Below are 9,177 nucleotides of genomic sequence, written 5' to 3'. Positions count from 1 at the left end.
TGTGATTGATGACTTTGCAGCGAGGAAGGCCAGAAGGATTGCACTGTAAATGGAAACCAGTAGGAGCTAATATGTAGGCCAACCTTGTGTGATGATAGGGAGTGGAATGTAAATAGTTCTTGAGACAAAGTGAATTTGTAATTTTTATGTATTTGTTTGTTTATTTAGCATATTATATTTTGATTATTTGACATGTGTAACATATTTTACAATACATAATTTTCTTTTAAAGCAAATGTGCACGTTATTTTATTGTTTGTTATTGTTATTATTATTATTGTTTGTTAGCTAAGTTGTTTGTTTTAATTCTTTAGTGTGCACTTTACATTTCTTCTTAATTTTCTTTGAAAGCAAATTTGCACATTCTTTTATTGTTTGTTATTGATATTATTATTGTTTGTTAGCTAAGTTGTTTATTTGTTTTAATTCTTTAGTGTGCACTTTACATTTATTCTTAGCTCTTGTTCTTGCTTGTAATAAATAAAGCTGCAGTACTTTACTGTATAACTGTTAAGATGTTTTGATATTTTTTTTGGGGGGGGCGCAGTGGTGAAGCTCGCCTAGGGCACCAAATGTGCTAGGTCCGCCCCTGTATTCAATTGTATGTAAAGGATCATGTCTCCCATTCCTCTCTGACACACCCTGTACGGAGTGTCTTGTCAGAGTGAGTGACGTCAGGGATCCAGCTGTTCGCCTCTCTCCTGCCTCTCGGCACGCGGAGAGCGGCCCTTTTTCCCTCTTATGAGAGGGATGTTTCCTTTTTTTCCTCTGACACATTTTTGGTACGGAGTGTCTTGTCCGAGTGAGTGACGTCAGGGATCCAGCTGGGCGCTCTCCTGTCTGACACGCAGAGAGCTGCTGTTCCCCTTCTATGATCGCTGGGCAAGGTGGGACCTTCGTCTCCACTTTCTCACAACGGCTGGGGTATGTATTGTTCCCAGCCTGGATCCCGTCAGGGAAGATAGGCATGTTTGCTATAATCCAGGGACGGTGATGCGCCATTACGGATGGCACAACAGGCATGGGGTGTTATTGAGCAGGTGTGTCTGTGCTTCCAGTGGGGCGCAGACTACATCATGCTTCGCCCTTAACCCAATAGAGAGGCGAAGTCACGCCCATCTACTTCCGGTCCATGGGACCCCGGAAGCGAAAAATTATACATTGAATTCAATGGAGAGAGAAAACGTATCTTTGGATCCCGTTTGAATTGTGCCACGAACTACACATATGATGTTTGTCAATCTTAAACAATCATTTCCATGTCAAAAAAGTCACATTTTGTCGTAAAACTGTTGAAATATAAGACTATGAAAAATACGCGACTACGCGACTACAAATCCCAAATCCCATTCTGGGTCGCGCATGTGATGTCACAGGAGATAATGCTCCAAGTGGTTGCGACTCGTAATTAAAGCGAAGAAGAAGATTTCATAACTGATTTATTCCCTCCAATAAATATAAGAGATTGCTCCAATAAATTCACTTTTACAAGATGCCTGTGTGCTTTGTACCATGTTGTAATCACAAAAGTGATCATACCACTTGCTCGTTCTATCGCCTCCCCTCTTATGAAAGGACCAGGAGTCGCTGGATCAGACATATCAGGTAATATCATAGGTAATATACATGTTGTGCATGGAACATAGTCAAGTTAGCTACCTAGCTAGTAGCGACGAGTAGCGAGCACGTTAGTTAGCATTACATTACTAAGCCTTGTCATTTTTAGTAGTCTTACCATGAAGTTATTATTTTATTACATGAAGTACACCAAAATGTTAAACAGTAAGAGTAGTCATCATGGTAAGTATTTCGTGAAACATTTGAAGAGTAAAAAAAAAAATCGGTCTCATGCTACCACTCTGTAAGCCAAAAGTTGTTAATTTAGCAATGCCTTAGCTTGAAGAACAGGGACACAACTAATGACAATAGCATATGGTGCTATATTATTTAGATATTCACACCTTTATATCAGAAGAACCAAACCAACATAAAATGAGCTCACAGACAGGCCACTTCTGTGTCATTTATAACAATTATTTTTGACATCAGATCTTCATATCGTCCTAGTTTTGTATTTAGTTTCTAGATTTGTAAACAAATCCAGAACCTTTGAAATACGTTACCACTTCACAGCATGGTGCGCTGAGTTCTTGTAGTCGAAACAAGCCTAAGAATCATATAAACTGTACCCTGTGTCCTTTTGTGTCCTTCTGTAGTCCATTTACTGTTGTTTGTCTTGTCTTACCCCGGCTGATATCTCACTAAATCCAGTGTTTTAATTGTTCCCTATATTGCCCCTATGCCCTGTAAGGTGTCCTTGGGTGTTATGAAAGGCAGCCCCCCAAAATAAATGTATTATTATTAAGAAGAACAACTTGGTGTGGAGGGGATGTAGGAAGCAGGGGCAGGTGGGGAGAGATGGGGCTTCAAGGTTCAAGGTTATTTTGTTTTAAATGTGTCTTGGAGATAAGGACCAGCTGCACACAATAAAATACAGTATAACACAAAACCAATCTTTTGGACACATGGCACACCAACAATCATTCATCGTCTATCCTCAGCTTTGGTATTCTTTCACAACCATTGTATGGGTTTATTAGACACATTATTAGACGCGTACTTTTAAGAAATTGATCTTAATAGGCTTGTCCCCTTATAAGGCAAAAATATGTTTTGAGGCTCTGGACAAAAATGGCTATTTTGATTGTAAAGGTTGCCAACCCCTGGGTGTAGTTTCAATGTTTGCACATGTTTATTCAAGTGTATGAGTGACATAGAGCAAGTGAGATGGCCAGTGGTTCTCAAACCTTTTACACAGAGTACCACCTCAAATTATATTGGGCTCTCCTAGTAACACCATCATAGACCTTCCTGGGTACCACCGAGATAAAGGATTTAATATGAAAAAGCCATATGATGCTCTCATTTGTTAGTGACATTCCACATGCAAATAAGATAAGATGGTACTTTATTCATCCCAATTTGGGAAAACATTTTTAGTTACAGCAGCATAAGGGACAAGGCATTTTACAATAAATTAGAAAAAAGTAAGAAAAATAAAGAGGAAAATATACATGTTGAGTTTGGCAGGATATTATATATATAATATACATAAATATAAGGCATATGGAATATTAATGTTAAATATTGAACAGATTATATATGTGTAAAATGTACAACGTGGTTATATTCAAGAGAAACTATGGAGCAGAGAGTTATCTTCCAGACAGGTGATTTGTTGTACAGAGTTATGGCACTGCGGAGCTGCAGCAGTCTGTTGGAAAAGGAGCTCCGTTGACTGTCCAGGTGGAGAGGATGGGGGGGGGGGGGTTATCCATGATGGAAAACCGCCTGTTCAGTGTCCTCCTCTCCACCACAGCTTCAAAGGGGTCCAGCTTGATGCCGATGACAGACCCAGCTTTCCTGATCAGTTTATTGATCCTGCCGGTTTCACCGGCTCTTATGCTGCCCCCCATGCAGACCGCAGCAAAGAAGAGTGCACTGGCCACAACAGACTAGAAGATCTCCAGCATCTTGCTGCACACGTGGAAGGATCTCAGCTTCCTCAGAAAATAGAGTCTGCTCATCCCCTTCTTGTGCACAGCGTCAGTGTTGATCCTCCAGTTCAGCCCATTGTCTAAGTGCACTCCCAGGTATTTCTAGTCCTCCACAACAGCCACATCCTCTCCCAGAATGCACAGGGGTAGAGGAGACGTCCTCACCCTCCTGAAATCAATGACCATCTCTCTGGTCTTGGCTACATTCAGAATACTCACAACATTAGGCTGAGGTTCATCTTCCTCTCTTCTTGAAGTGGTTGTGCTTCTTGTTGGTTCCGGCTAAAATAAACATAATTAAATACATTTTGAGTCTTTAAAATGTGCTGTAATACACAACACATTATTTATTCCTAAACTTGCAGAAAGAAAAACTAAAGTGTGACATTTAATCACATATTTATATATCAATCTTATACACCTTGAATTCTTGTTGCCCAATGATACACATACCCTTTGAAGATGAGCTGGGAAATTGAATACTGTTGGCACAACACCATCTTTAAGCCGGACAGTCTGCCCCATCCTGTCAAAGTCCTCACTCCTGATGTGATCACTGCAGAGCAGTCACCTGCCACAGGAAACAAAACCGTCCCTTCTTGGGACAACTTCCCACTCCTCTCTCCGGTTTTAGGAAACCTTAAAAACATGAGAAAGGTAGCCAGATATATAAATTATTGTCAACATTGTCCTCCCTTCTTTCCTTTAACATTAAGGGTAAGGACAAAAATACACAACGAAATTATCATATTTTTGGGGTAATTGTATGTGTATGTAATGTATACTTTAAGAATAAGACAACCACACTAAGAGTTATAAAAAAGGTGTCCAAAAGAAACATTAAATAATTGTGTAAAGAAATGGTAGCAACATTCTAAAGAGGCTGGGTCAACATCAATCTTGCAATACTATTATCTCACATAGCCCCACTGATCCTGTGTAGCAGGACTTGTAATGTACATACATCCACTAAGTAATTAACGATTATCCTAATTATAGTCATAATATTGTCATATCTTACACGTGAAAGGTGAGTCCACGGGTTCTTGTTTGCTGACTGCGGCGATTAGAGCATCCGTAGGCTGCACAAAAGTCCGGCATAGTCAGGTACTTCTGTAAACACAAAGCCAGCAATTTCCTGTATCATAATGTATCTAAAATGTAAGATGTTTTTAATAAGCCAAACCACTTGGAAGAAATCATGTGCAACTTAAGTTATGTTGAAAAGAAAGAGCAGTTATGCCTCTCCCACTGGTGTAAAGTTGCTGGGTCAACTTTGTAAATACTAGGGTTTCGTTCCAATAGTCCATTTAGCTTAGGAACCTTCCTAACCAAGTGAAATGACCCGGAAGTACGTCAGTGGCAGCCATGTTAAGTGCCGTTCCAATTCTCTAAATGAAAGGAAAGGAGTTTTCAAACTTCCTTTATAACCTCCTTTAGCTTAGGAACCACTGGACCTCCCTAACCGAAAGGAGAGGAGAAAATGCTGCCCCATAATGCCTTGCAGCCGCAGCATTTGCCTCACACAACAGTCGGCCGTTCACGGAAACAAACGATTTTGACGGAGAAATTATATCATGAAATTTACGGTGCTTATTAAGCATATTAAAACGTATGTGGTAAGTTGCCAAAGTTCTTTGTTTTGAACGTTCATCAGTATTATAATCAAAAAGAGAAATATGAACGTTAGTTTTTACTGAAATTATCGAATAAAGTCAACATTTCACTGAGCTGTGTGGGGTTTGTTCAACTTTTAAAAGATGTTTGAATGGTGATGTCCACAGTGATAGGTGTTAAGGACTAACGTTTATAATAAATACATTTGTATTGATTTTAAGATATTTTCATACAATCATACGTATTGGGATCATTTGTATTAATGTGGACCGGAGGGAGAGGGTGACGAGCATACATTTCACTTTCCTTTTTTATTTCAATTACAACTTTGGTCATGAAGAATATGTTTCTCTGTTGTCCACGTTCATAAAGCATAAAACAAAAGCATCAGAGCACGGTGCAGAGTCTCTAGATGAGTCCCTCGTTCTTATTAAACATCCATGTAGTCCGTTGTATAGAACACTGTAGTTTCCATAGTTTCACCACAGCAGCAGACGCACACAATGACGTCCGCTGGCGCATCATAAACACGTCCGATAGTGAAAATGCATTCGGATTCTCTAAAGTACCGCAGTCTCTTCTCCTAAATCCTTTTGAATTCTCCTATCCACTATCCCTTAACCCCGTGACGTTTCACTCAGAGGTCAAGGAATAGGAGATAGGGCTAGAATTTAGGAGCTGACTTTTGGATTGTCGGAACGCAACCCTGGTCTCACTCACAGCCTCTTGTTATTAGCCAGCTAATACATACAACCACGGCACATACACAAAGAAAAGCTGCAATTTCAACATGTCCAAGCATCCTGTATCATAGCCATGCTAATAATGTTTATAATAAACCAAACCGTTTGTAAATCAGTCAATATTTCAGCGATTTAAGAGTATTTTTGTGCAGATCACTCACCTTACAACAGCTACCATAGCGCGTACCAGAGTAGCTGTTGACTGTAGCAAAATGGCGGCCGGTGAGCTACGCTGGAAAATCTCCCATGAGCCATCTAGTGTTTATATATATCTATGGTGCAGACTCCAACTGATGATCATTACAAAATCACAAAAACTCAGGAACTCTGTACTTGTGGAGCGTCACAAACAGCGGCCTCCGTTTATTACGTTGTACTCTCTCCACAACTTCAGGACAGACTGCGCATGCTCAAACACATGAACTCGTACACAATCAATAACAACTTAAGAGCTATACAAATTAAAGAAAATACAAAAATTAGCTCTCACAGATCAAACGAGAGAGAGACTGACTTCACTGATAATTACGTGGTACAACACACACACACACACACACACACACACACACACACACACACACACACACACACACACACACACACACACACACACACACACACACACACACACACACACACACACACACACACACACACACACACACACACACACACACACACACACACACACACACACACACACACACACGAAGGTATTTTGAGTGGGGGTGCTGAGGTGCTGGACTCCAGTGAACACTATTACGGGCACTATAGAGCACGCACAAAAAAACTCCCCACACGCAAACACACAGTAAACCCGCGACTGTTACCCGATAATCAGCTCACGGCATATAGGCAGGGGTAAAATGCTATTTTTTACGAGTGGGGAGCGGACCTCACCTCCTCTAGGGGGGTCCGGGGGGATGATCCCCCGGGAAGATTTTTTTAAAAATATTGAAGTTAAAAGCATCAATCTGGTGCACTTTGAGAGCAACATTAAGAGATCTATGGATACATCTCTCAACACCCAGATGAAACACAACTGTAAGCAGATGTTCTTTGTCTTTATGGATATTTTACAAATCACTCCCCTTTCAAACCGTATTCTTGTTTTACTGCCATATAGTATTTCATAACTGTTTTTCCTTTATTCTCTTATTTTTTTTATAACTATAATGATCATATGAAGGTGTGCCGCGGAAATAATCTTTTGAATAATTTTTGACCAAACCGTTTGAGACCCACTGAGATAACTTAGAATAAAGTTAACTATCTAAACACTCAGAGAGTCCTTTAGCTCACCTGAGCCTCTCAGTCTGAGAGGAGAGCCCTCCTCCAGCTTGTTGTGGAACAAACAGCTCCGTATATCCGTTAGTGCAGCTAGCTAACCAAATGCTAACAACACGGTCCCTGCTGCTGGCACCGGTCCCTCTCTCTCTCCCCCTCTCTCACACACACTAAATGCGCTATTTCCGCACACACACAGAGCCGCGAGCTTGAATGACACAAGCACACTTTTATTTCCATGCAACTCTCTGATTGGTCTGGTGTCTTTTCTCTGTTGCATTCACTGAACACGGGAAATTACAGTCCTGCCGTCCTTTCTAGTGTCTTGATGAGGTTCACGTAAAGCACGGTTAATGTATTATATTATTGAGGTAGAATTGTCCGGGGCTACAGAAAAAACATTCGGGCAGGCCAAAATATTATTTTACCAACAATGTGGAATTTATTGGCTACATATTACACAGATTATGCACAGCGGGAACAGCAATAACCGTCAAATAATAATTCAGACAGGGGAGCTCCGCACCCCCTGCCTGCCGCTACGGGGTGCTGCAGCGCCCTCAGCACCCCCTTTCCCGCCCATGCACACACACACACACACACACACACGCGCGCGCGCGCACACACACACACGCACATACCTTACCAAAGACAGCATCCTCCGTAGCAGCAAGGTTAGTGCTAGCTGTCACGCTAGCAGGTGCATTTTGGTTGTCAAAAGCTGTTTTTTGTTTCGTTGTGAGAACCAAAACTAGCCAGGCTTGTAGACCCCGTCGGCGGCAGTGGCCTTTTTTTGGGCGGCATGGTAATCGTCTGCTTGCCTACGGTACTCGTAGTATGTATGTGTGTATCTTGTCAATATATTTGAATGTCTGTTGATATAACGGTTCATTCTTCAGGTGCGCGCAGCACGTTCACAGCCTCACAGGCATAGATTGCGCAATATTTTATTGCGCACCTTAGAGGTGAAGTGCAGGCATATTGTCATTCAAGAGAGAATACGATGCGTAGTTCTTTGTTTTGTTTGCCTATTTACCTCGTTAACGTAAATAATACTCATTACATTGAAAAATGCATTATTTGTGATCAAAATAATGGTTGTTGGTAATGTATATTAGCGACCCCCACAGATGTTTGATTTCACTGGGTCCGTGGGAGCTCAGGCCCCTCCTTATGGGAGCTCAGCTCCCATTGACTCCCACGTAACTCGAACCCTGGTTTCTGCTAGTTTCAATTGATGAAAAAAAAAGAGAGAATCTTACCTGAAAAACCAAGTTGAGTTTCTATCTGTCCCCAGAGTCCGGTTTTCACTACTCGGTTTGAGTACTTTTTCTCTGTAATGTCGTACAGAGGTGGCCTCTCCTGGATCAAGGTGATGAGCAGGTCTTCGTTTTCGTCATTCCAGATCGCCATGATGACAAATAAACCGATGAGATGAAAATGAATAGCCGTCTGCGTGTGTGCCTTCTTAAAGCATTTGTTTGCGTCCCTCACTTCCGTTTCGCTTCTCATACACTGATTCGCTAGCTGAACAGCCAATCAGAGTGATTTATTTGGCCCGACTGCCCGACACGGCGCATGGCCATGAAAGGCCAAATAAGGCGTGTCACGGCCGACGGTGTGGGACACACCAAATTGAGTTTGGGCGACAGGGCACGTTTCGTAGTCCGACTAACACCGACGGCCGATTTCGGCCCGGTGTGTCAGGGCCTTTAGATTAGGGGTGCACCGAATGGGAAATTCTTGGCCGAAAACGATACCGAAAATAGGAAACAGTTGGCCGAAAACCGAATGCCGAAAGGCCGAAAATGATTAATAGAAATATATATATATATATATATATATATATATATATATAATGTATACATTTTTTTACCAATGTTGTTCAGCTACCTGATTATGGAAAAAGACATGATTATGGCAACCTATAAGTGCATGCTTACAAATGTGCAAACTGGATAAATCCACATGAA

General features: G+C 41.4%; 1 long non-coding RNA gene across 3 annotated transcripts; it reads right to left on the bottom strand.

Annotated features, from left to right (window-relative positions):
- Window positions 1-2,392: 2,392 nt before the first annotated feature.
- Window positions 2,393-7,712, bottom strand: LOC307038317. Of its 3 annotated transcripts, none has more exons than XR_013807960.1 (4): window positions 7,220-7,712; window positions 4,579-4,670; window positions 4,011-4,196; window positions 2,393-3,839 (listed from the first exon to the last, which is right to left on the bottom strand). It is a non-coding gene; the product is annotated as an uncharacterized lncRNA (long non-coding RNA). The 3 variants fall into 3 exon arrangements; XR_013807962.1 differs by lacking the exon at window positions 7,220-7,712 and adding an exon at window positions 6,079-6,621; XR_013807961.1 differs by lacking the exon at window positions 7,220-7,712 and having other exon boundaries at window positions 4,579-6,621.
- Between the last annotated feature and the right edge of the window lie 1,465 nt (window positions 7,713-9,177).

Source organism: Notothenia rossii, assembly GCF_949606895.1.
Source record: "Notothenia rossii genome assembly, chromosome: 4".
In the NCBI taxonomy this organism is placed as follows: Eukaryota; Metazoa; Chordata; class Actinopteri; order Perciformes; family Nototheniidae; genus Notothenia; species Notothenia rossii.
Note: the sequence above shows the minus strand (reverse complement) of the source record. Positions and strands in the feature narration are given on the sequence as shown.